At 39.3% G+C, this 21,950-nt stretch overlaps 48 non-coding genes across 48 annotated transcripts; all 48 read left to right on the top strand.

Annotated features, from left to right (window-relative positions):
• Positions 1-62: 62 nt before the first annotated feature.
• trnat-agu (transfer RNA threonine (anticodon AGU)) lies at positions 63-136 on the top strand. The gene has a single exon. It is a non-coding gene; the product is annotated as a tRNA-Thr (tRNA).
• A 304-nt stretch (positions 137-440) lies between these two features.
• On the top strand, positions 441-514 carry trnan-guu (transfer RNA asparagine (anticodon GUU)). The gene has a single exon. It is a non-coding gene; the product is annotated as a tRNA-Asn (tRNA).
• A 481-nt stretch (positions 515-995) lies between these two features.
• trnat-agu (transfer RNA threonine (anticodon AGU)) lies at positions 996-1,069 on the top strand. Its single transcript has one exon. It is a non-coding gene; the product is annotated as a tRNA-Thr (tRNA).
• A 304-nt stretch (positions 1,070-1,373) lies between these two features.
• On the top strand, positions 1,374-1,447 carry trnan-guu (transfer RNA asparagine (anticodon GUU)). The gene has a single exon. It is a non-coding gene; the product is annotated as a tRNA-Asn (tRNA).
• Positions 1,448-1,927: 480 nt separating this feature from the next.
• On the top strand, positions 1,928-2,001 carry trnat-agu (transfer RNA threonine (anticodon AGU)). Its single transcript has one exon. It is a non-coding gene; the product is annotated as a tRNA-Thr (tRNA).
• A 304-nt stretch (positions 2,002-2,305) lies between these two features.
• On the top strand, positions 2,306-2,379 carry trnan-guu (transfer RNA asparagine (anticodon GUU)). Its single transcript has one exon. It is a non-coding gene; the product is annotated as a tRNA-Asn (tRNA).
• A 479-nt stretch (positions 2,380-2,858) lies between these two features.
• Positions 2,859-2,932, top strand: trnat-agu (transfer RNA threonine (anticodon AGU)). Its single transcript has one exon. It is a non-coding gene; the product is annotated as a tRNA-Thr (tRNA).
• A 304-nt stretch (positions 2,933-3,236) lies between these two features.
• trnan-guu (transfer RNA asparagine (anticodon GUU)) lies at positions 3,237-3,310 on the top strand. The gene has a single exon. It is a non-coding gene; the product is annotated as a tRNA-Asn (tRNA).
• A 480-nt stretch (positions 3,311-3,790) lies between these two features.
• On the top strand, positions 3,791-3,864 carry trnat-agu (transfer RNA threonine (anticodon AGU)). The gene has a single exon. It is a non-coding gene; the product is annotated as a tRNA-Thr (tRNA).
• Positions 3,865-4,168: 304 nt separating this feature from the next.
• On the top strand, positions 4,169-4,242 carry trnan-guu (transfer RNA asparagine (anticodon GUU)). The gene has a single exon. It is a non-coding gene; the product is annotated as a tRNA-Asn (tRNA).
• A 480-nt stretch (positions 4,243-4,722) lies between these two features.
• Positions 4,723-4,796, top strand: trnat-agu (transfer RNA threonine (anticodon AGU)). Its single transcript has one exon. It is a non-coding gene; the product is annotated as a tRNA-Thr (tRNA).
• A 304-nt stretch (positions 4,797-5,100) lies between these two features.
• Positions 5,101-5,174, top strand: trnan-guu (transfer RNA asparagine (anticodon GUU)). The gene has a single exon. It is a non-coding gene; the product is annotated as a tRNA-Asn (tRNA).
• A 479-nt stretch (positions 5,175-5,653) lies between these two features.
• trnat-agu (transfer RNA threonine (anticodon AGU)) lies at positions 5,654-5,727 on the top strand. Its single transcript has one exon. It is a non-coding gene; the product is annotated as a tRNA-Thr (tRNA).
• A 304-nt stretch (positions 5,728-6,031) lies between these two features.
• trnan-guu (transfer RNA asparagine (anticodon GUU)) lies at positions 6,032-6,105 on the top strand. Its single transcript has one exon. It is a non-coding gene; the product is annotated as a tRNA-Asn (tRNA).
• Positions 6,106-6,585: 480 nt separating this feature from the next.
• On the top strand, positions 6,586-6,659 carry trnat-agu (transfer RNA threonine (anticodon AGU)). Its single transcript has one exon. It is a non-coding gene; the product is annotated as a tRNA-Thr (tRNA).
• A 304-nt stretch (positions 6,660-6,963) lies between these two features.
• trnan-guu (transfer RNA asparagine (anticodon GUU)) lies at positions 6,964-7,037 on the top strand. The gene has a single exon. It is a non-coding gene; the product is annotated as a tRNA-Asn (tRNA).
• A 479-nt stretch (positions 7,038-7,516) lies between these two features.
• On the top strand, positions 7,517-7,590 carry trnat-agu (transfer RNA threonine (anticodon AGU)). Its single transcript has one exon. It is a non-coding gene; the product is annotated as a tRNA-Thr (tRNA).
• A 304-nt stretch (positions 7,591-7,894) lies between these two features.
• On the top strand, positions 7,895-7,968 carry trnan-guu (transfer RNA asparagine (anticodon GUU)). Its single transcript has one exon. It is a non-coding gene; the product is annotated as a tRNA-Asn (tRNA).
• Positions 7,969-8,448: 480 nt separating this feature from the next.
• Positions 8,449-8,522, top strand: trnat-agu (transfer RNA threonine (anticodon AGU)). The gene has a single exon. It is a non-coding gene; the product is annotated as a tRNA-Thr (tRNA).
• Positions 8,523-8,826: 304 nt separating this feature from the next.
• On the top strand, positions 8,827-8,900 carry trnan-guu (transfer RNA asparagine (anticodon GUU)). Its single transcript has one exon. It is a non-coding gene; the product is annotated as a tRNA-Asn (tRNA).
• Positions 8,901-9,381: 481 nt separating this feature from the next.
• On the top strand, positions 9,382-9,455 carry trnat-agu (transfer RNA threonine (anticodon AGU)). Its single transcript has one exon. It is a non-coding gene; the product is annotated as a tRNA-Thr (tRNA).
• Positions 9,456-9,759: 304 nt separating this feature from the next.
• trnan-guu (transfer RNA asparagine (anticodon GUU)) lies at positions 9,760-9,833 on the top strand. The gene has a single exon. It is a non-coding gene; the product is annotated as a tRNA-Asn (tRNA).
• A 480-nt stretch (positions 9,834-10,313) lies between these two features.
• Positions 10,314-10,387, top strand: trnat-agu (transfer RNA threonine (anticodon AGU)). The gene has a single exon. It is a non-coding gene; the product is annotated as a tRNA-Thr (tRNA).
• Positions 10,388-10,691: 304 nt separating this feature from the next.
• Positions 10,692-10,765, top strand: trnan-guu (transfer RNA asparagine (anticodon GUU)). The gene has a single exon. It is a non-coding gene; the product is annotated as a tRNA-Asn (tRNA).
• A 480-nt stretch (positions 10,766-11,245) lies between these two features.
• trnat-agu (transfer RNA threonine (anticodon AGU)) lies at positions 11,246-11,319 on the top strand. The gene has a single exon. It is a non-coding gene; the product is annotated as a tRNA-Thr (tRNA).
• A 304-nt stretch (positions 11,320-11,623) lies between these two features.
• Positions 11,624-11,697, top strand: trnan-guu (transfer RNA asparagine (anticodon GUU)). The gene has a single exon. It is a non-coding gene; the product is annotated as a tRNA-Asn (tRNA).
• A 479-nt stretch (positions 11,698-12,176) lies between these two features.
• trnat-agu (transfer RNA threonine (anticodon AGU)) lies at positions 12,177-12,250 on the top strand. The gene has a single exon. It is a non-coding gene; the product is annotated as a tRNA-Thr (tRNA).
• Positions 12,251-12,554: 304 nt separating this feature from the next.
• Positions 12,555-12,628, top strand: trnan-guu (transfer RNA asparagine (anticodon GUU)). The gene has a single exon. It is a non-coding gene; the product is annotated as a tRNA-Asn (tRNA).
• Positions 12,629-13,108: 480 nt separating this feature from the next.
• On the top strand, positions 13,109-13,182 carry trnat-agu (transfer RNA threonine (anticodon AGU)). The gene has a single exon. It is a non-coding gene; the product is annotated as a tRNA-Thr (tRNA).
• A 304-nt stretch (positions 13,183-13,486) lies between these two features.
• On the top strand, positions 13,487-13,560 carry trnan-guu (transfer RNA asparagine (anticodon GUU)). Its single transcript has one exon. It is a non-coding gene; the product is annotated as a tRNA-Asn (tRNA).
• Positions 13,561-14,041: 481 nt separating this feature from the next.
• Positions 14,042-14,115, top strand: trnat-agu (transfer RNA threonine (anticodon AGU)). The gene has a single exon. It is a non-coding gene; the product is annotated as a tRNA-Thr (tRNA).
• Positions 14,116-14,419: 304 nt separating this feature from the next.
• Positions 14,420-14,493, top strand: trnan-guu (transfer RNA asparagine (anticodon GUU)). Its single transcript has one exon. It is a non-coding gene; the product is annotated as a tRNA-Asn (tRNA).
• A 480-nt stretch (positions 14,494-14,973) lies between these two features.
• Positions 14,974-15,047, top strand: trnat-agu (transfer RNA threonine (anticodon AGU)). The gene has a single exon. It is a non-coding gene; the product is annotated as a tRNA-Thr (tRNA).
• A 304-nt stretch (positions 15,048-15,351) lies between these two features.
• Positions 15,352-15,425, top strand: trnan-guu (transfer RNA asparagine (anticodon GUU)). Its single transcript has one exon. It is a non-coding gene; the product is annotated as a tRNA-Asn (tRNA).
• A 479-nt stretch (positions 15,426-15,904) lies between these two features.
• On the top strand, positions 15,905-15,978 carry trnat-agu (transfer RNA threonine (anticodon AGU)). Its single transcript has one exon. It is a non-coding gene; the product is annotated as a tRNA-Thr (tRNA).
• A 304-nt stretch (positions 15,979-16,282) lies between these two features.
• On the top strand, positions 16,283-16,356 carry trnan-guu (transfer RNA asparagine (anticodon GUU)). The gene has a single exon. It is a non-coding gene; the product is annotated as a tRNA-Asn (tRNA).
• Positions 16,357-16,836: 480 nt separating this feature from the next.
• trnat-agu (transfer RNA threonine (anticodon AGU)) lies at positions 16,837-16,910 on the top strand. Its single transcript has one exon. It is a non-coding gene; the product is annotated as a tRNA-Thr (tRNA).
• Positions 16,911-17,214: 304 nt separating this feature from the next.
• On the top strand, positions 17,215-17,288 carry trnan-guu (transfer RNA asparagine (anticodon GUU)). Its single transcript has one exon. It is a non-coding gene; the product is annotated as a tRNA-Asn (tRNA).
• A 480-nt stretch (positions 17,289-17,768) lies between these two features.
• Positions 17,769-17,842, top strand: trnat-agu (transfer RNA threonine (anticodon AGU)). The gene has a single exon. It is a non-coding gene; the product is annotated as a tRNA-Thr (tRNA).
• Positions 17,843-18,146: 304 nt separating this feature from the next.
• Positions 18,147-18,220, top strand: trnan-guu (transfer RNA asparagine (anticodon GUU)). The gene has a single exon. It is a non-coding gene; the product is annotated as a tRNA-Asn (tRNA).
• A 479-nt stretch (positions 18,221-18,699) lies between these two features.
• On the top strand, positions 18,700-18,773 carry trnat-agu (transfer RNA threonine (anticodon AGU)). Its single transcript has one exon. It is a non-coding gene; the product is annotated as a tRNA-Thr (tRNA).
• A 303-nt stretch (positions 18,774-19,076) lies between these two features.
• trnan-guu (transfer RNA asparagine (anticodon GUU)) lies at positions 19,077-19,150 on the top strand. The gene has a single exon. It is a non-coding gene; the product is annotated as a tRNA-Asn (tRNA).
• Positions 19,151-19,631: 481 nt separating this feature from the next.
• Positions 19,632-19,705, top strand: trnat-ugu (transfer RNA threonine (anticodon UGU)). The gene has a single exon. It is a non-coding gene; the product is annotated as a tRNA-Thr (tRNA).
• Positions 19,706-20,009: 304 nt separating this feature from the next.
• On the top strand, positions 20,010-20,083 carry trnan-guu (transfer RNA asparagine (anticodon GUU)). The gene has a single exon. It is a non-coding gene; the product is annotated as a tRNA-Asn (tRNA).
• A 480-nt stretch (positions 20,084-20,563) lies between these two features.
• On the top strand, positions 20,564-20,637 carry trnat-agu (transfer RNA threonine (anticodon AGU)). The gene has a single exon. It is a non-coding gene; the product is annotated as a tRNA-Thr (tRNA).
• Positions 20,638-20,941: 304 nt separating this feature from the next.
• On the top strand, positions 20,942-21,015 carry trnan-guu (transfer RNA asparagine (anticodon GUU)). The gene has a single exon. It is a non-coding gene; the product is annotated as a tRNA-Asn (tRNA).
• A 481-nt stretch (positions 21,016-21,496) lies between these two features.
• On the top strand, positions 21,497-21,570 carry trnat-agu (transfer RNA threonine (anticodon AGU)). Its single transcript has one exon. It is a non-coding gene; the product is annotated as a tRNA-Thr (tRNA).
• Positions 21,571-21,874: 304 nt separating this feature from the next.
• On the top strand, positions 21,875-21,948 carry trnan-guu (transfer RNA asparagine (anticodon GUU)). Its single transcript has one exon. It is a non-coding gene; the product is annotated as a tRNA-Asn (tRNA).
• Positions 21,949-21,950: the final 2 nt, after the last annotated feature.

Raw genomic sequence — 21,950 nt, 5'->3', positions numbered from 1 at the left:
ATATTAACAAGCCCTAAGTTTGATGAACGTTAGAAAGTTTGATAAATACTTCTGAAATTGTAGGTGCTGTGGCTTTGTTGGTCAAAGTGCCTGTCTAGTAAACAGGAGATCCTGGGTTCAACTCCCAGCAGTACCTGATTGTCCTTTCATGTTGATTCTGAAATAAGCAATATGTATTAATAGAGACATTTCTCTAGCTCTCAATGGATGTAGTTCCTTCTGACCTATATACAAGGTTGAACCCTAACTTTCCTCTGAAATCACAAGACATGTTATTGCAAATTTTGTACCACTGACTTTCAACATCTACACGTTTTTCTGTCTATTTCGGGATACGATATTTAAGCAGAATATTTTTTTAAGACAGGAATTTTATTCACTCTTCAAGGTCCATTGAGCTAGTTGCTTGGTTATTGTTTCAGATGGAACCATCTACCAGTGTCTCTGTGGCGCAATCGGTCAGCGCGCTCGGCTGTTAACCGGGAGGCTGGTGGTTCGAATCCACCCAGAGACGTATGTCAATTGAGCAGAATACTCAGCTCTTTCGGAGAGGCTGAGTTTTCGAATTTACCTCAAAATGTATTTCAATCAGGCAGAGCTCTCACATGTTACTGAGGGTTGGCTTGTTGTTTGCAACCACCCAAAATTGACAGTTACTTGTCCAAACCAATCATTTGTTGACAATGGATAGTTGTTTGGGTCCACCCAGATAGCAGAGTCAAAGTCTCAGAGAACTCTACAGTTGACTGTGAGGTAGAAGTTTAAAATGCACCTGGATTTGTGTTTGTTTAGAGAATTTTGTTGTGTGATTTGATCTTTTTGATTTTAATGTTCCTTTAGCAATAAACGGAGTTGGATGCCCATCGTTTTTAAAAGTGGTAGGTTTTTTTTAAAATGAGGGTTGAAACCTTCAAATTATTTGAACAAAGTATTATATTAACAAGCCCTAAGTTTGATGAACGTTAGAAAGTTTGATAAATACTTCTGAAATTGTAGGTGCTGTGGCTTTGTTGGTCAAAGTGCCTGTCTAGTAAACAGGAGATCCTGGGTTCAACTCCCAGCAGTACCTGATTGTCCCTTCATGTTGATTCTGAAATAAGCAATATGTATTAATAGAGACATTTCTCTAGCTCTCGATGGATGTAGTTCCTTCTGACCTATACACAAGGTTGAACCCTAACTTTCCCCTGAAATCACAAGACATGTGATTGCTAATTTTGTACCACTGACTTTCAACATCTCACACGTTTTTCAGTCTATTTCGGGATACAATATTTCACCAAAATATTTTTTAAGACAGTAATTTTATTCACTCTTCAAGGTCCATTGAGCTAGTTGCTTGGTTATTGTTTCAGATGGAACCATCTACCAGTGTCTCTGTGGCACAATCGGTCAGCGCGCTCAGCTGTTAACCGGGAGGCTGGTGGTTCGAATCCACCCAGAGACGTACGTCAATTGAGCAGAATACTCAGCTCTATCCGAGAGGCTGAGGTTTCGAACTTACCTGAAAATGTAAGTCAATCAGGCAGAGCTCTCACATGTTACTGAGCGTTGGCTTGTTGTTTGCAACCACCCAAAATTGACAGCTTCTTGTCCAAACCAATCAGTTGTTGACAATGGATAGTTGTTTGCGTCCACCCAGATAGCAGAGTCAATTTCCCAGAGAACTCTATAGTTGACTGTGAGGTAGAAGTTTAAAACGCACCTGGATTTGTGTTTCTTTAGAGAATTTTGTTGTGTGATTTGATCTTTTTGATTTTAATGTTCCTTTAGCAATAAACGGAGTTGGATACCCATCGTTTTTAAAAGTGGTAGGTTTTTTTAAGATGAGGGTTGAAACCTTCAAATTATTTGAACAAAGTATTATATTAACAAGCCCTAAGTTTGATGAACGTTAGAAAGTTTGATAAGTACTTCTGACTTTGTAGGTGCTGTGGATTAGTTGGTCAAAGTGCCTGTCTAGTAAACAGGAGATCCTGGGTTCAACTCCCAGCAGTACCTGGTTGTCCTTTCATGTTGATTCTGAAATAAGCAATATGTATTATTAGAGACATTTCTCTAGCTCTCAATGGATGTAGTTCCTTCTGACCTATACACAAGGTTGAACCCTAACTTTCCTCTGAAATCACAAGACATGTGATTGCTAATTTTGTACCACTGACTTTCAACATCTCACACGTTTTTCTGTCTATTTCGGGATACGATATTTCAGCAAAATATTTTTTAAGACAGTAATTTTATTCACTCTTCAAGATCCATTGAGCTAGTTGCTTGGTTATTGTTTCAGATGGAACCATCTACCAGTGTCTCTGTGGCGCAATCGGTCAGCGCGCTCGGCTGTTAACCGGGAGGCTGGTGGTTCGAATCCACCCAGAGACGTATGTCAATGAGCAGAATACTCAGCTCTTTCCGAGAGGCTGAGTTTTCGAACTTACCTCAAAATGTAAGTCAATCAGGCAGAGCTCTCACATGTTACTGAGGGTTGGCTTGTTGTTTGCAACCACCCAAAATTGACAGTTACTTGTCCAAACCAATCAGTTGTTGACAATGGATAGTTGTTTGGGTCCACCCAGATAGCAGAGTCAATTTCCCAGAGAACTCTACAGTTGACTGTGAGGTAGAAGTTTAAAACGCACCTGGATTTGTGTTTCTTTAGAGAATTTTGTTGTGTGATTTGATCTTTTTGATTTTAATGTTCCTTTAGCAATAAACGGAGTTGGATACCCATCGTTTTTAAAAGTGGTAGGTTTTTTTAAGATGAGGGTTGAAACCTTCAAATTATTTGAACAAAGTATTATATTAACAAGCCCTAAGTTTGATGAACGTTAGAAACTTTGATAAATACGTCTGACATTGTAGGTGCTGTGGCTTAGTTGGTCAAAGTGCCTGTCTAGTAAACAGGAGATCCTGGGTTCAACTCCCAGCAGTACCTGATTGTCCTTTCATGTTGATTCTGAAATAAGTAATATGTTGTAATAGAGACATTTCTCTAGCTCTCAATGGATGTAGTTCCTTCTAACCTATATACAAGGTTGAACCCTAGCTTTCCTCTGAAATCACAAGACATGTGATTGCTAATTTTGTACCACTGACTTTCAACATCTACACGTTTTTCTGTCTATTTCGGGATACGATATTTAAGCAGAATATTTTTTTAAGACAGGAATTTTATTCACTCTTCAAGGTCCATTGAGCTAGTTGCTTGGTTATTGTTTCAGATGGAACCATCTACCAGTGTCTCTGTGGCGCAATCGGTCAGCGCGCTCGGCTGTTAACCGGGAGGCTGGTGGTTCGAATCCACCCAGAGACGTATGTCATTTGAGCAGAATACTTAGCTCTTTCGGAGAGGCTGAGTTTTCGAATTTACCTCAAAATGTAATTCAATCAGGCAGAGCTCTCACATGTTACTGAGGGTTGGCTTGTTGTTTGCAACCACCCAAAGTTGACAGTTACTTGTCCAAACCAATCAGTTGTTGACAATGGATAGTTGTTTGGGTCCACCCAGATAGCAGAGTCAATTTCCCAGAGAACTCTACAGTTGACTGTGAGGTAGAAGTTTAAAACGCACCTGGATTTGTGTTTCTTTAGAGAATTTTGTTGTGTGATTTGATCTTTTTGATTTTAATGTTCAATTAGCAATAAACGGAGTTGGATACCCATCGTTTTTAGAAGAGGTAGGTTTTTTTAAGATGAGGGTTGAAACCTTCAAATTATTTGAACAAAGTATTATATTAACAAGCCCTAAGTTTGATGAACGTTAGAAAGTTTGATAAATACGTCTGACATTGTAGGTGCTGTGGCTTAGTTGGTCAAAGTGCCTGTCTAGTAAACAGGAGATCCTGGGTTCAACTCCCAGCAGTACCTGATTGTCCTTTCATGTTGATTCTGAAATAAGTAATATGTTGTAATAGAGACATTTCTCTAGCTCTCAATGGATGTAGTTCCTTCTGACCTATATACAAGGTTGAACCCTAACTTTCCTCTGAAATCACAAGACATGTGATTGCTAATTTTGTACCACTGACTTTCAACATCTACACGTTTTTCTGTCTATTTCGGGATACGATATTTAAGCAGAATATTTTTTTAAGACAGGAATTTTATTCACTCTTCAAGGTCAATTGAGCTAGTTGCTTGGTTATTGTTTCAGATGGAACCATCTACCAGTGTCTCTGTGGCGCAATCGGTCAGCGCGCTCGGCTGTTAACCGGGAGGCTGGTGGTTTGAATCCACCCAGAGACGTATGTCATTTGAGCAGAATACTCAGCTCTTTCGGAGAGGCTGAGTTTTCGAATTTACCTCAAAATGTATTTCAATCAGGCAGAGCTCTCACATGTTACTGAGGGTTGGCTTGTTGTTTGCAACCACCCAAAATTGACAGTTACTTGTCCAAACCAATCAGTTGTTGACAATGGATAGTTGTTTGGGTCCACCCAGATAGCAGAGTCAATTTCCCAGAGATCTCTACAGTTGACTGTGAGGTAAAAGTTTAAAACGCACCTGGATTTGTGTTTCTTTAGAGAATTTTGTTGTGTGATTTGATCTTTTTGATTTTAATGTTCCTTTAGCAATAAACGGAGTTGGATACCCATCGTTTTTAAAAGTGGTAGGTTTTTTTAAGATGAGGGTTGAAACCTTCAAATTATTTGAACAAAGTATTATATTAACAAGCCATAAGTTTGATGAACGTTAGAAAGTTTGATAAATACTTCTGATATTGTAGGTGCTGTGGCTTAGTTGGTCAAAGTGCCTGTCTAGTAAACAGGAGATCCTGGGTTCAACTCCCAGCAGTACCTGGTTGTCCTTTCATGTTGATTCTGAAATAAGCAATATGTATTATTAGAGACATTTCTCTAGCTCTCAATGGATGTAGTTCCTTCTGACCTATACACAAGGTTGAACCCTAACTTTCCTCTGAAATCACAAGACATGTGATTGCTAATTTTGTACCACTGACTTTCAACATCTCACACGTTTTTCTGTCTATTTCGGGATACGATATTTCAGCAAAATATTTTTTAAGACAGTAATTTTATTCACTCTTCAAGATCCATTGAGCTAGTTGCTTGGTTATTGTTTCAGATGGAACCATCTACCAGTGTCTCTGTGGCGCAATCGGTCAGCGCGCTCGGCTGTTAACCGGGAGGCTGGTGGTTCGAATCCACCCAGAGACGTATGTCAATGAGCAGAATACTCAGCTCTTCCCGAGAGGCTGAGTTTTCGAACTTACCTCAAAATGTAAGTCAATCAGGCAGAGCTCTCACATGTTACTGAGGGTTGGCTTGTTGTTTGCAACCACCCAAAATTGACAGTTACTTGTCCAAACCAATCAGTTGTTGACAATGGATAGTTGTTTGGGTCCACCCAGATAGCAGAGTCAATTTCCCAGAGAACTCTACAGTTGACTGTGAGGTAGAAGTTTAAAACGCACCTGGATTTGTGTTTCTTTAGAGAATTTTGTTGTGTGATTTGATCTTTTTGATTTTAATGTTCCTTTAGCAATAAACGGAGTTGGATACCCATCGTTTTTAAAAGTGGTAGGTTTTTTTAAGATGAGGGTTGAAACCTTCAAATTATTTGAACAAAGTATTATATTAACAAGCCCTAAGTTTGATGAACGTTAGAAACTTTGATAAATACGTCTGACATTGTAGGTGCTGTGGCTTAGTTGGTCAAAGTGCCTGTCTAGTAAACAGGAGATCCTGGGTTCAACTCCCAGCAGTACCTGATTGTCCTTTCATGTTGATTCTGAAATAAGTAATATGTTGTAATAGAGACATTTCTCTAGCTCTCAATGGATGTAGTTCCTTCTGACCTATATACAAGGTTGAACCCTAACTTTCCTCTGAAATCACAAGACATGTGATTGCTAATTTTGTACCACTGACTTTCAACATCTACACGTTTTTCTGTCTATTTCGGGATACGATATTTAAGCAGAATATTTTTTTAAGACAGGAATTTTATTCACTCTTCAAGGTCAATTGAGCTAGTTGCTTGGTTATTGTTTCAGATGGAACCATCTACCAGTGTCTCTGTGGCGCAATCGGTCAGCGCGCTCGGCTGTTAACCGGGAGGCTGGTGGTTCGAATCCACCCAGAGACGTATGTCATTTGAGCAGAATACTCAGCTCTTTCGGAGAGGCTGAGTTTTCGAATTTACCTCAAAATGTATTTCAATCAGGCAGAGCTCTCACATGTTACTGAGGGTTGGCTTGTTGTTTGCAACCACCCAAAATTGACAGTTACTTGTCCAAACCAATCAGTTGTTGACAATGGATAGTTGTTTGGGTCCACCCAGATAGCAGAGTCAATTTCCCAGAGATCTCTACAGTTGACTTTGAGGTAGAAGTTTAAAATGCACCTGGATTTGTGTTTGTTTAGAGAATTTTGTTGTGTGATTTGATCTTTTTGATTTTAATGTTCCTTTAGCAATAAACGGAGTTGGATACCCATCGTTTTTAAAAGTGGTAGGTTTTTTTAAGATGAGGGTTGAAACCTTCAAATTATTTGAACAAAGTATTATATTAACAAGCCCTAAGTTTGATGAACGTTAGAAAGTTTGATAAATACTTCTGAAATTGTAGGTGCTGTGGCTTAGTTGGTCAAAGTGCCTGTCTAGTAAACAGGAGATCCTGGGTTCAACTCCCAGCAGTACCTGATTGTCCTTTCATGTTGATTCTGAAATAAGCAATATGTATTATTAGAGACATTTCTCTAGCTCTCAATGGATGTAGTTTCTTCTGACCTATACACAAGGTTGAACCCTAACTTTCCTCTGAAATCACAAGACATGTGATTGCTAATTTTGTACCACTGACTTTCAACATCTCACACGTTTTTCTGTCTATTTCGGGATACGATATTTCAGCAAAATATTTTTTAAGACAGTAATTTTATTCACTCTTCAAGATCCATTGAGCTAGTTGCTTGGTTATTGTTTCAGATGGAACCATCTACCAGTGTCTCTGTGGCGCAATCGGTCAGCGCGCTCGGCTGTTAACCGGGAGGCTGGTGGTTCGAATCCACCCAGAGACGTATGTCAATGAGCAGAATACTCAGCTCTTTCCGAGAGGCTGAGTTTTCGAACTTACCTCAAAATGTAAGTCAATCAGGCAGAGCTCTCACATGTTACTGAGGGTTGGCTTGTTGTTTGCAACCACCCAAAATTGACAGTTACTTGTCCAAACCAATCAGTTGTTGACAATGGATAGTTGTTTGGGTCCACCCAGATAGCAGAGTCAATTTCCCAGAGAACTCTACAGTTGACTGTGAGGTAGAAGTTTAAAACGCACCTGGATTTGTGTTTCTTTAGAGAATTTTGTTGTGTGATTTGATCTTTTTGATTTTAATGTTCCTTTAGCAATAAACGGAGTTGGATACCCATCGTTTTTAGAAGAGGTAGGTTTTTTTAAGATGAGGGTTGAAACCTTCAAATTATTTGAACAAAGTATTATATTAACAAGCCCTAAGTTAGATGAACGTTAGAAAGTTTGATAAATACTTCTGACATTGTAGGTGCTGTGGCTTAGTTGGTCAAAGTGCCTGTCTAGTAAACAGGAGATCCTGGGTTCAACTCCCAGCAGTACCTGATTGTCCTTTCATGTTGAGTCTGAAATAAGTAATATGTTGTAATAGAGACATTTCTCTAGCTCTCAATGGATGTAGTTCCTTCTGACCTATATACAAGGTTGAACCCTAACTTTCCTCTGAAATCACAAGACATGTGATTGCTAATTTTGTACCACTGACTTTCAACATCTACACGTTTTTCTGTCTATTTCGGGATACGATATTTAAGCAGAATATTTTTTTAAGACAGGAATTTTATTCACTCTTCAAGGTCCATTGAGCTAGTTGCTTGGTTATTGTTTCAGATGGAACCATCTAACAGTGTCTCTGTGGCGCAATCGGTCAGCGCGCTCGGCTGTTAACCGGGAGGCTGGTGGTTCGAATCCACCCAGAGACGTATGTCATTTGAGCAGAATACTCAGCTCTTTCGGAGAGGCTGAGTTTTCGAATTTACCTCAAAATGTAATTCAATCAGGCAGAGCTCTCACATGTTACTGAGGGTTGGCTTGTTGTTTGCAACCACCCAAAATTGACAGTTACTTGTCCAAACCAATCAGTTGTTGACAATGGATAGTTGTTTGGGTCCACCCAGATAGCAGAGTCAATTTCCCAGAGATCTCTACAGTTGACTGTGAGGTAGAAGTTTAAAACGCACCTGGATTTGTGTTTCTTTAGAGAATTTTGTTGTGTGATTTGATCTTTTTGATTTTAATGTTCCTTTAGCAATAAACGGAGTTGGATACCCATCGTTTTTAAAAGTGGTAGGTTTTTTTAAGATGAGGGTTGAAACCTTCAAATTATTTGAACAAAGTATTATATTAACAAGCCATAAGTTTGATGAACGTTAGAAAGTTTGATAAATACTTCTGATATTGTAGGTGCTGTGGCTTAGTTGGTCAAAGTGCCTGTCTAGTAAACAGGAGATCCTGGGTTCAACTCCCAGCAGTACCTGATTGTCCTTTCATGTTGATTCTGAAATACGTAATATGTTGTAACAGAGACATTTCTCCAGCTCTCAATGGATGTAGTTCCTTCTGACCTATATACAAGGTTGAACCCTAACTTTCCTCTGAAATCACAAGACATGTGATAGCTAATTTTGTACCACTGACTTTCAACATCTACACGTTTTTCTGTCTATTTCGGGATACGATATTTAAGCGGAATATTTTTTTAAGACAGGAATTTTATTCACTCTTCAAGGTCCATTGAGCTAGTTGCTTGGTTATTGTTTCAGATGGAACCATCTACCAGTGTCTCTGTGGCGCAATCGGTCAGCGTGCTCGGCTGTTACCCGGTAGGCTGGTGGTTCGAATCCACCCAGAGACGTATGTCAATTGAGCAGAATACTCAGCTCTTTCGGAGAGGCTGAGTTTTCGAATTTACCTCAAAATGTATTTCAATCAGGCAGAGCTCTCACATGTTACTGAGGGTTGGCTTGTTGTTTGCAACCACCCAAAATTGACAGTTACTAGTCCAAACCAATCATTTGTTGACAATGGATAGTTGTTTGGGTCCACCCAGATAGCAGAGTCAAATTCTCAGAGAACTCTACAGTTGACTGTGAGGTAGAAGTTTAAAATGCACCTGGATTTGTGTTTGTTTAGAGAATTTTGTTGTGTGATTTGATCTTTTTGATTTTAATGTTCCTTTAGCAATAAACGGAGTTGGATGCCCATCGTTTTTAAAAGTGGTAGGTTTTTTTTAAAACGAGGGTTGAAACCTTCAAATTATTTGAACAAAGTATTATATTAACAAGCCCTAAGTTTGATGAACGTTAGAAAGTTTGATAAATACTTCTGAAATTGTAGGTGCTGTGGCTTTGTTGGTCAAAGTGCCTGTCTAGTAAACAGGAGATCCTGGGTTCAACTCCCAGCAGTACCTGATTGTCCCTTCATGTTGATTCTGAAATAAGCAATATGTATTAATAGAGACATTTCTCTAGCTCTCAATGGATGTAGTTCCTTCTGACCTATACACAAGGTTGAACCCTAACTTTCCCCTGAAATCACAAGACATGTGATTGCTAATTTTGTACCACTGACTTTCAACATCTCACACGTTTTTCTGTCTATTTCGGGATACAATATTTCACCAAAATATTTTTTAAGACAGTAATTTTATTCACTCTTCAAGGTCCATTGAGCTAGTTGCTTGGTTATTGTTTCAGATGGAACCATCTACCAGTGTCTCTGTGGCGCAATCGGTCACCGCGCTCGGCTGTTAACCGGGAGGCTGGTGGTTCGAATCCACCCAGAGACGTACGTCAATTGAGCAGAATACTCAGCTCTATCCGAGAGGCTGAGGTTTCGAACTTACCTGAAAATGTAAGTCAATCAGGCAGAGCTCTCACATGTTACTGAGCGTTGGCTTGTTGTTTGGAACCACCCAAAATTGACAGCTTCTTGTCCAAACCAATCAGTTGTTGACAATGGATAGTTGTTTGGGTCCACCCAGATAGCAGAGTCAATTTCCCAGAGAACTCTACAGTTGACTGTGAGGTAGAAGTTTAAAACGCACCTGGATTTGTGTTTCTTTAGAGAATTTTGTTGTGTGATTTGATCTTTTTGATTTTAATGTTCCTTTAGCAATAAACGGAGTTGGATACCCATCGTTTTTAAAAGTGGTAGGTTTTTTTAAGATGAGGGTTGAAACCTTCAAATTTTTTGAACAAAGTATTATATTAACAAGCCCTAAGTTTGATGAACGTTAGAAAGTTTGATAAGTACTTCTGATTTTGTAGGTGCTGTGGCTTAGTTGGTCAAAGTGCCTGTCTAGTAAACAGGAGATCCTGGGTTCAACTCCCAGCAGTACCTGATTGTCCTTTCTTGTTGATTCTGAAATAAGCAATATGTATTATTAGAGACATTTCTCTAGCTCTCAATGGATGTAGTTTCTTCTGACCTATACACAAGGTTGAACCCTAACTTTCCTCTGAAATCACAAGACATGTGATTGCTAATTTTGTACCACTGACTTTCAACATCTCACACGTTTTTCTGTCTATTTCGGGATACGATATTTCAGCAAAATATTTTTTAAGACAGGAATTTTATTCACTCTTCAAGGTCAATTGAGCTAGTTGCTTGGTTATTGTTTCAGATGGAACCATCTACCAGTGTCTCTGTGGCGCAATCGGTCAGCGCGCTCGGCTGTTAACCGGGAGGCTGGTGGTTCGAATCCACCCAGAGACGTATGTCATTTGAGCAGAATACTCAGCTCTTTCGGAGAGGCTGAGTTTTCGAATTTACCTCAAAATGTATTTCAATCAGGCAGAGCTCTCACATGTTACTGAGGGTTGGCTTGTTGTTTGCAACCACCCAAAATTGACAGTTACTTGTCCAAACCAATCAGTTGTTGACAATGGATAGTTGTTTGGGTCCACCCAGATAGCAGAGTCAATTTCCCAGAGATCTCTACAGTTGACTTTGAGGTAGAAGTTTAAAATGCACCTGGATTTGTGTTTGTTTAGAGAATTTTGTTGTGTGATTTGATCTTTTTGATTTTAATGTTCCTTTAGCAATAAACGGAGTTGGATACCCATCGTTTTTAAAAGTGGTAGGTTTTTTTAAGATGAGGGTTGAAACCTTCAAATTATTTGAACAAAGTATTATATTAACAAGCCCTAAGTTTGATGAACGTTAGAAAGTTTGATAAATACTTCTGAAATTGTAGGTGCTGTGGCTTAGTTGGTCAAAGTGCCTGTCTAGTAAACAGGAGATCCTGGGTTCAACTCCCAGCAGTACCTGATTGTCCTTTCATGTTGATTCTGAAATAAGCAATATGTATTATTAGAGACATTTCTCTAGCTCTCAATGGATGTAGTTTCTTCTGACCTATACACAAGGTTGAACCCTAACTTTCCTCTGAAATCACAAGACATGTGATTGCTAATTTTGTACCACTGACTTTCAACATCTCACACGTTTTTCTGTCTATTTCGGGATACGATATTTCAGCAAAATATTTTTTAAGACAGTAATTTTATTCACTCTTCAAGATCCATTGAGCTAGTTGCTTGGTTATTGTTTCAGATGGAACCATCTACCAGTGTCTCTGTGGCGCAATCGGTCAGCGCGCTCGGCTGTTAACCGGGAGGCTGGTGGTTCGAATCCACCCAGAGACGTATGTCAATGAGCAGAATACTCAGCTCTTTCCGAGAGGCTGAGTTTTCGAACTTACCTCAAAATGTAAGTCAATCAGGCAGAGCTCTCACATGTTACTGAGGGTTGGCTTGTTGTTTGCAACCACCCAAAATTGACAGTTACTTGTCCAAACCAATCAGTTGTTGACAATGGATAGTTGTTTGGGTCCACCCAGATAGCAGAGTCAATTTCCCAGAGAACTCTACAGTTGACTGTGAGGTAGAAGTTTAAAACGCACCTGGATTTGTGTTTCTTTAGAGAATTTTGTTGTGTGATTTGATCTTTTTGATTTTAATGTTCCTTTAGCAATAAACGGAGTTGGATACCCATCGTTTTTAGAAGAGGTAGGTTTTTTTAAGATGAGGGTTGAAACCTTCAAATTATTTGAACAAAGTATTATATTAACAAGCCCTAAGTTAGATGAACGTTAGAAAGTTTGATAAATACTTCTGACATTGTAGGTGCTGTGGCTTAGTTGGTCAAAGTGCCTGTCTAGTAAACAGGAGATCCTGGGTTCAACTCCCAGCAGTACCTGATTGTCCTTTCATGTTGAGTCTGAAATAAGTAATATGTTGTAATAGAGACATTTCTCTAGCTCTCAATGGATGTAGTTCCTTCTGACCTATATACAAGGTTGAACCCTAACTTTCCTCTGAAATCACAAGACATGTGATTGCTAATTTTGTACCACTGACTTTCAACATCTACACGTTTTTCTGTCTATTTCGGGATACGATATTTAAGCAGAATATTTTTTTAAGACAGGAATTTTATTCACTCTTCAAGGTCCATTGAGCTAGTTGCTTGGTTATTGTTTCAGATGGAACCATCTAACAGTGTCTCTGTGGCGCAATCGGTCAGCGCGCTCGGCTGTTAACCGGGAGGCTGGTGGTTCGAATCCACCCAGAGACGTATGTCATTTGAGCAGAATACTCAGCTCTTTCGGAGAGGCTGAGTTTTCGAATTTACCTCAAAATGTAATTCAATCAGGCAGAGCTCTCACATGTTACTGAGGGTTGGCTTGTTGTTTGCAACCACCCAAAATTGACAGTTACTTGTCCAAACCAATCAGTTGTTGACAATGGATAGTTGTTTGGGTCCACCCAGATAGCAGAGTCAATTTCCCAGAGATCTCTACAGTTGACTGTGAGGTAGAAGTTTAAAACGCACCTGGATTTGTGTTTCTTTAGAGAATTTTGTTGTGTGATTTGATCTTTTTGATTTTAATGTTCCTTTAGCAATAAACGGAGTTGGATACCCATCGTTTTTAAAAGTGGTAGGTTTTTTTAAGATGAGGGTTGAAACCTTCAAATTATTTGAACAAAGTATTATATTAACAAGCCATAAGTTTGATGAACGTTAGAAAGTTTGATAAATACTTCTGATATTGTAGGTGCTGTGGCTTAGTTGGTCAAAGTGCCTGTCTAGTAAACAGGAGATCCTGGGTTCAACTCCCAGCAGTACCTGATTGTCCTTTCATGTTGATTCTGAAATACGTAATATGTTGTAACAGAGACATTTCTCCAGCTCTCAATGGATGTAGTTCCTTCTGACCTATATACAAGGTTGAACCCTAACTTTCCTCTGAAATCACAAGACATGTGATAGCTAATTTTGTACCACTGACTTTCAACATCTACACGTTTTTCTGTCTATTTCGGGATACGATATTTAAGCGGAATATTTTTTTAAGACAGGAATTTTATTCACTCTTCAAGGTCCATTGAGCTAGTTGCTTGGTTATTGTTTCAGATGGAACCATCTACCAGTGTCTCTGTGGCGCAATCGGTCAGCGTGCTCGGCTGTTACCCGGTAGGCTGGTGGTTCGAATCCACCCAGAGACGTATGTCAATTGAGCAGAATACTCAGCTCTTTCGGAGAGGCTGAGTTTTCGAATTTACCTCAAAATGTATTTCAATCAGGCAGAGCTCTCACATGTTACTGAGGGTTGGCTTGTTGTTTGCAACCACCCAAAATTGACAGTTACTAGTCCAAACCAATCATTTGTTGACAATGGATAGTTGTTTGGGTCCACCCAGATAGCAGAGTCAAATTCTCAGAGAACTCTACAGTTGACTGTGAGGTAGAAGTTTAAAATGCACCTGGATTTGTGTTTGTTTAGAGAATTTTGTTGTGTGATTTGATCTTTTTGATTTTAATGTTCCTTTAGCAATAAACGGAGTTGGATGCCCATCGTTTTTAAAAGTGGTAGGTTTTTTTTAAAACGAGGGTTGAAACCTTCAAATTATTTGAACAAAGTATTATATTAACAAGCCCTAAGTTTGATGAACGTTAGAAAGTTTGATAAATACTTCTGAAATTGTAGGTGCTGTGGCTTTGTTGGTCAAAGTGCCTGTCTAGTAAACAGGAGATCCTGGGTTCAACTCCCAGCAGTACCTGATTGTCCCTTCATGTTGATTCTGAAATAAGCAATATGTATTAATAGAGACATTTCTCTAGCTCTCAATGGATGTAGTTCCTTCTGACCTATACACAAGGTTGAACCCTAACTTTCCCCTGAAATCACAAGACATGTGATTGCTAATTTTGTACCACTGACTTTCAACATCTCACACGTTTTTCTGTCTATTTCGGGATACAATATTTCACCAAAATATTTTTTAAGACAGTAATTTTATTCACTCTTCAAGGTCCATTGAGCTAGTTGCTTGGTTATTGTTTCAGATGGAACCATCTACCAGTGTCTCTGTGGCGCAATCGGTCACCGCGCTCGGCTGTTAACCGGGAGGCTGGTGGTTCGAATCCACCCAGAGACGTACGTCAATTGAGCAGAATACTCAGCTCTATCCGAGAGGCTGAGGTTTCGAACTTACCTGAAAATGTAAGTCAATCAGGCAGAGCTCTCACATGTTACTGAGCGTTGGCTTGTTGTTTGGAACCACCCAAAATTGACAGCTTCTTGTCCAAACCAATCAGTTGTTGACAATGGATAGTTGTTTGGGTCCACCCAGATAGCAGAGTCAATTTCCCAGAGAACTCTACAGTTGACTGTGAGGTAGAAGTTTAAAACGCACCTGGATTTGTGTTTCTTTAGAGAATTTTGTTGTGTGATTTGATCTTTTTGATTTTAATGTTCCTTTAGCAATAAACGGAGTTGGATACCCATCGTTTTTAAAAGTGGTAGGTTTTTTTAAGATGAGGGTTGAAACCTTCAAATTTTTTGAACAAAGTATTATATTAACAAGCCCTAAGTTTGATGAACGTTAGAAAGTTTGATAAGTACTTCTGATTTTGTAGGTGCTGTGGCTTAGTTGGTCAAAGTGCCTGTCTAGTAAACAGGAGATCCTGGGTTCAACTCCCAGCAGTACCTGATTGTCCTTTCTTGTTGATTCTGAAATAAGCAATATGTATTATTAGAGACATTTCTCTAGCTCTCAATGGATGTAGTTTCTTCTGACCTATACACAAGGTTGAACCCTAACTTTCCTCTGAAATCACAAGACATGTGATTGCTAATTTTGTACCACTGACTTTCAACATCTCACACGTTTTTCTGTCTATTTCGGGATACGATATTTCAGCAAAATATTTTTTAAGACAGTAATTTTATTCACTCTTCAAGATCCATTGAGCTAGTTGCTTGGTTATTGTTTCAGATGGAACCATCTACCAGTGTCTCTGTGGCGCAATCGGTCAGCGCGCTCGGCTGTTAACCGGGAGGCTGGTGGTTCAAATCCACCCAGAGACGTATGTCAATGAGCAGAATACTCAGCTCTTTCCGAGAGGCTGAGTTTTCGAACTTACCTCAAAATGTAAGTCAATCAGGCAGAGCTCTCACATGTTACTGAGGGTTGGCTTGTTGTTTGCAACCACCCAAAATTGACAGTTACTTGTCCAAACCAATCAGTTGTTGAAAATGGATAGTTGTTTGGGTCCACCCAGATAGCAGAGTCAATTTCCCAGAGAACTCTACAGTTGACTGTGAGGTAGAAGTTTAAAACGCACCTGGATTTGTGTTTCTTTAGAGAATTTTGTTGTGTGATTTGATCTTTTTGATTTTAATGTTCCTTTAGCAATAAACGGAGTTGGATACCCATCGTTTTTAGAAGAGGTAGGTTTTTTTAAGATGAGGGTTGAAACCTTCAAATTATTTGAACAAAGTATTATATTAACAAGCCCTAAGTTTGATGAACGTTAGAAAGTTTGATAAATACTTCTGACATTGTAGGTGCTGTGGCTTAGTTGGTCAAAGTGCCTGTCTAGTAAACAGGAGATCCTGGGTTCAACTCCCAGCAGTACCTGATTGTCCTTTCATGTTGATTCTGAAAGAAGTAATATGTTGTAATAGAGACATTTCTCTAGCTCTCAATGGATGTAGTTCCTTCTGACCTATATACAAGGTTGAACCCTAACTTTCCTCTGAAATCACAAGACATGTGATTGCTAATTTTGTACCACTGACTTTCAACATCTACACGTTTTTCTGTCTATTTCGGGATACGATATTTAAGCAGAATATTTTTTTAAGACAGGAATTTTATTCACTCTTCAAGGTCCATTGAGCTAGTTGCTTGGTTATTGTTTCAGATGGAACCATCTACCAGTGTCTCTGTGGCGCAATCGGTCAGCGCGCTCGGCTGTTAACCGGGAGGCTGGTGGTTCGAATCCACCCAGAGACGTATGTCATTTGAGCAGAATACTCAGCTCTTTCGGAGAGGCTGAGTTTTCGAATTTACCTCAAAATGTAATTCAATCAGGCAGAGCTCTCACATGTTACTGAGGGTTGGCTTGTTGTTTGCAACCACCCAAAATTGACAGTTACTTGTCCAAACCAATCAGTTGTTGACAATGGATAGTTGTTTGGGTCCACCCAGATAGCAGAGTCAATTTCCCAGAGATCTCTACAGTTGACTGTGAGGTAGAAGTTTAAAACGCACCTGGATTTGTGTTTCTTTAGAGAATTTTGTTGTGTGATTTGATCTTTTTGATTTTAATGTTCCTTTAGCAATAAACGGAGTTGGATACCCATCGTTTTTAAAAGTGGTAGGTTTTTTTAAGATGAGGGTTGAAACCTTCAAATTATTTGAACAAAGTATTATATTAACAAGCCATAAGTTTGATGAACGTTAGAAAGTTTGATAAATACTTCTGATATTGTAGGTGCTGTGGCTTAGTTGGTCAAAGTGCCTGTCTAGTAAACAGGAGATCCTGGGTTCAACTCCCAGCAGTACCTGATTGTCCTTTCATGTTGATTCTGAAATAAGTAATATGTTGTAACAGAGACATTTCTCCAGCTCTCAATGGATGTAGTTCCTTCTGACCTATATACAAGGTTGAACCCTAACTTTCCTCTGAAATCACAAGACATGTGATTGCTAATTTTGTACCACTGACTTTCAACATCTACACGTTTTTCTGTCTATTTCGGGATACGATATTTAAGCGGAATATTTTTTTAAGACAGGAATTTTATTCACTCTTCAAGGTCCATTGAGCTAGTTGCTTGGTTATTGTTTCAGATAGAACCATCTACCAGTGTCTCTGTGGCGCAATCGGTCAGCGCGCTCGGCTGTTAACCGGGAGGCTGGTGGTTCGAATCCACCCAGAGACGTATGTCTAATGAGCAGAATACTCAGCTCTTTCGGAGAGGCTGAGTTTTCGAATTTACCTCAAAATGTATTTCAATCAGGCAGAGCTCTCACATGTTACTGAGGGTTGGCTTGTTGTTTGCAACCACCCAAAATTGACAGCTACTTGTCCAAACCAATCAGTTGTTGACAATGGATAGTTGTTTGGGTCCACCCAGATAGCAGAGTCAATTTCCCAGAGAACTCTACAGTTGACTGTGAGGTAGAAGTTTAAATCGCACCTGGATTTGTGTTTCTTTAGAGAATTTTGTTGTGTGATTTGATCTTTTTGATTTTAATGTTCCTTTAGCAATAAACGGAGTTGGATACCCATCGTTTTTAAAAGTGGTAGGTTTTTTTAAGATGAGGGTTGAAACCTTCAAATTATTTGAACAAAGTATTATATTAACAAGCCCTAAGTTTGATGAACGTTAGAAAGTTTGATAAGTACTTCTGATTTTGTTGGTGCTGTGGCTTAGTTGGTCAAAGTGCCTGTCTAGTAAACAGGAGATCCTGGGTTCAACTCCCAGCAGTACCTGATTGTCCTTTCATGTTGATTCTGAAATAAGCAATATGTATTATTAGAGACATTTCTCTAGCTCTCAATGGATGTAGTTTCTTCTGACCTATACACAAGGTTGAACCCTAACTTTCCTATGAAATCACAAGACATGTGATTGCTAATTTTGTACCACTGACATTCAACATCTCACACGTTTTTCTGTCTATTTCGGGATACGATATTTCAGCAAAATATTTTTTAAGACAGTAATTTTATTCACTCTTCAAGATCCATTGAGCTAGTTGCTTGGTTATTGTTTCAGATGGAACCATCTACCAGTGTCTCTGTGGCGCAATCGGTCAGCGCGCTCGGCTGTTAACCGGGAGGCTGGTGGTTCGAATCCACCCAGAGACGTATGTCAATGAGCAGAATACTCAGCTCTTTCCGAGAGGCTGAGTTTTCGAACTTACCTCAAAATGTAAGTCAATCAGGCAGAGCTCTCACATGTTACTGAGGGTTGGCTTGTTGTTTGCAACCACCCAAATTTGACAGTTACTTGTCCAAACCAATCAGTTGTTGACAATGGATAGTTGTTTGGGTCCACCCAGATAGCAGAGTCAATTTCCCAGAGAACTCTACAGTTGACCGTGAGGTAGAAGTTTAAAACGCACCTGGATTTGTGTTTCTTTAGAGAATTTTGTTGTGTGATTTGATCTTTTTGATTTTAATGTTCCTTTAGCAATAAACGGAGTTGGATACCCATCGTTTTTAGAAGAGGTAGGTTTTTTTAAGATGAGGGTTGAAACCTTCAAATTATTTGAACAAAGTATTATATTTACAAGCCCTAAGTTTGATGAACGTTAGAAAGTTTGATAAATACTTCAGATATTGTAGGTGCTGTGGCTTAGTTGGTCAAAGTGCCTGTCTAGTAAACAGGAGATCCTGGGTTCAACTCCCAGCAGTACCTGATTGTCCTTTCATGTTGATTCTGAAATAAGCAATATGTATTAACAGACATTTCTCTAGCTCTCAATGGATGTCGTTCCTTCTGACCTATACACAAGGTTGAACCCTAACTTTCCTCTGAAATCACAAGACATGTGATTGCTAATTTTGTACCACTGACTTTCAACATCTCACACGTTTTTCTGTCTATTTCGGGATACGATATTTCAGCAAAATATTTTTTTAAGACAGTAAATTTATTCACTCTTCAAGGTCCATTGAGCTAGTTGCTTGGTTATTGTTTCAGATGGGACCAACCACCAGTGTCTCTGTGGCGCAATCGGTCAGCGCGCTCGGCTGTTAACCGGGAGGCTGGTGGTTCGAATCCACCCAGAGACGTATGTCAATTGAGCAGAATACTCAGCTCTTTCCGAGAGGCTGAGTTTTCGAACTTACCTCAAAATGTAATTCAATCAGGCAGAGCTCTCACATGTTACTGAGGGTTGGCTTGTTTTTTGCAACCACCCAAAATTGACAGTTACTTGTCCAAACCAATCAGTTGTTGACAATGGATAGTTGTTTGGGTCCACCCAGATAGCAGAGTCAAATTCTCAGAGAACTCTTCAGTTGACTGTGAGGTAGAAGTTTAAAACGCACCTGGATTTGTGTTTGTTTAGAGAATTTTGTTGTGTGATTTGATCTTTTTGATTTTAATGTTCCTTTAGCAATAAACGAAGTTGGATGCCCATCGTTTTTAAAAGTGGTAGTTTTTTTTTTAAATGAGGGTTGAAACCTTCAAATTATTTGAACAAAGTATTATATTAACAAGCCCTAAGTTTGATGAACGTTAGAAAGTTTGATAAATACTTCTGAAATTGTAGGTGCTGTGGCTTAGTTGGTCAAAATGCCTGTCTTGTAAACAGGAGATCCTGGGTTCAACTCCCAGCAGTACCTGATTGTCCTTTCATGTTGATTCTGAAATAAGTAATATGTTGTAATAGAGACATTTCTCTAGCTCTCAATGGATGTAGTTCCTTCTGACCTATATACAAGGTTGAACCCTAACTTTCCTCTGAAATCACAAGACATGTGATTGCAAATTTTGTACCACTGACTTTCAACATCTACACGTTTTTCTGTCTATTTCGGGATACGATATTTAAGCAGAATATTTTTTTAAGACAGGAATTTTATTCACTCTTCAAGGTCCATTGAGCTAGTTGCTTGGTTATTGTTTCAGATGGAACCATCTAACAGTGTCTCTGTGGCGCAATCGGTCAGCGCGCTCGGCTGTTAACCGGGAGGCTGGTGGTTCGAATCCACCCAGAGACGTATGTCATTTGAGCAGAATACTCAGCTCTTTCGGAGAGGCTGAGTTTTCGAATTTACCTCAAAATGTAATTCAATCAGGCAGAGCTCTCACATGTTACTGAGGGTTGGCTTGTTGTTTGCAACCACCCAAAATTGACAGTTACTTGTCCAAACCAATCAGTTGTTGACAATGGATAGTTGTTTGGGTCCACCCAGATAGCAGAGTCAATTTCCCAGAGATCTCTACAGTTGACTGTGAGGTAGAAGTTTAAAACGCACCTGGATTTGTGTTTCTTTAGAGAATTTTGTTGTGTGATTTGATCTTTTTGATTTTAATGTTCCTTTAGCAATAAACGGAGTTGGATACCCATCGTTTTTAAAAGTGGTAGGTTTTTTTAAGATGAGGGTTGAAACCTTCAAATTATTTGAACAAAGTATTATATTAACAAGCCATAAGTTTGATGAACGTTAGAAAGTTTGATAAATACTTCTGATATTGTAGGTGCTGTGGCTTAGTTGGTCAAAGTGCCTGTCTAGTAAACAGGAGATCCTGGGTTCAACTCCCAGCAGTACCTGATTGTCCTTTCATGTTGATTCTGAAATACGTAATATGTTGTAACAGAGACATTTCTCCAGCTCTCAATGGATGTAGTTCCTTCTGACCTATATACAAGGTTGAACCCTAACTTTCCTCTGAAATCACAAGACATGTGATAGCTAATTTTGTACCACTGACTTTCAACATCTACACGTTTTTCTGTCTATTTCGGGATACGATATTTAAGCGGAATATTTTTTTAAGACAGGAATTTTATTCACTCTTCAAGGTCCATTGAGCTAGTTGCTTGGTTATTGTTTCAGATGGAACCATCTACCAGTGTCTCTGTGGCGCAATCGGTCAGCGCGCTCGGCTGTTACCCGGTAGGCTGGTGGTTCGAATCCACCCAGAGACGTATGTCAATTGAGCAGAATACTCAGCTCTTTCGGAGAGGCTGAGTTTTCGAATTTACCTCAAAATGTATTTCAATCAGGCAGAGCTCTCACATGTTACTGAGGGTTGGCTTGTTGTTTGCAACCACCCAAAATTGACAGTTACTAGTCCAAACCAATCATTTGTTGACAATGGATAGTTGTTTGGGTCCACCCAGATAGCAGAGTCAAATTCTCAGAGAACTCTACAGTTGACTGTGAGGTAGAAGTTTAAAATGCACCTGGATTTGTGTTTGTTTAGAGAATTTTGTTGTGTGATTTGATCTTTTTGATTTTAATGTTCCTTTAGCAATAAACGGAGTTGGATGCCCATCGTTTTTAAAAGTGGTAGGTTTTTTTTAAAACGAGGGTTGAAACCTTCAAATTATTTGAACAAAGTATTATATTAACAAGCCCTAAGTTTGATGAACGTTAGAAAGTTTGATAAATACTTCTGAAATTGTAGGTGCTGTGGCTTTGTTGGTCAAAGTGCCTGTCTAGTAAACAGGAGATCCTGGGTTCAACTCCCAGCAGTACCTGATTGTCCCTTCATGTTGATTCTGAAATAAGCAATATGTATTAATAGAGACATTTCTCTAGCTCTCAATGGATGTAGTTCCTTCTGACCTATACACAAGGTTGAACCCTAACTTTCCCCTGAAATCACAAGACATGTGATTGCTAATTTTGTACCACTGACTTTCAACATCTCACACGTTTTTCTGTCTATTTCGGGATACAATATTTCACCAAAATATTTTTTAAGACAGTAATTTTATTCACTCTTCAAGGTCCATTGAGCTAGTTGCTTGGTTATTGTTTCAGATGGAACCATCTACCAGTGTCTCTGTGGCGCAATCGGTCACCGCGCTCGGCTGTTAACCGGGAGGCTGGTGGTTCGAATCCACCCAGAGACGTA

This window comes from Stigmatopora argus, chromosome 3 (assembly GCF_051989625.1).
Source record: "Stigmatopora argus isolate UIUO_Sarg chromosome 3, RoL_Sarg_1.0, whole genome shotgun sequence".
NCBI classification, from domain to species: domain Eukaryota; kingdom Metazoa; phylum Chordata; class Actinopteri; order Syngnathiformes; family Syngnathidae; genus Stigmatopora; species Stigmatopora argus.
The sequence above is the reverse complement of the archived record's forward strand: the minus strand, read 5'-3'. Positions and strand labels throughout refer to the sequence as shown.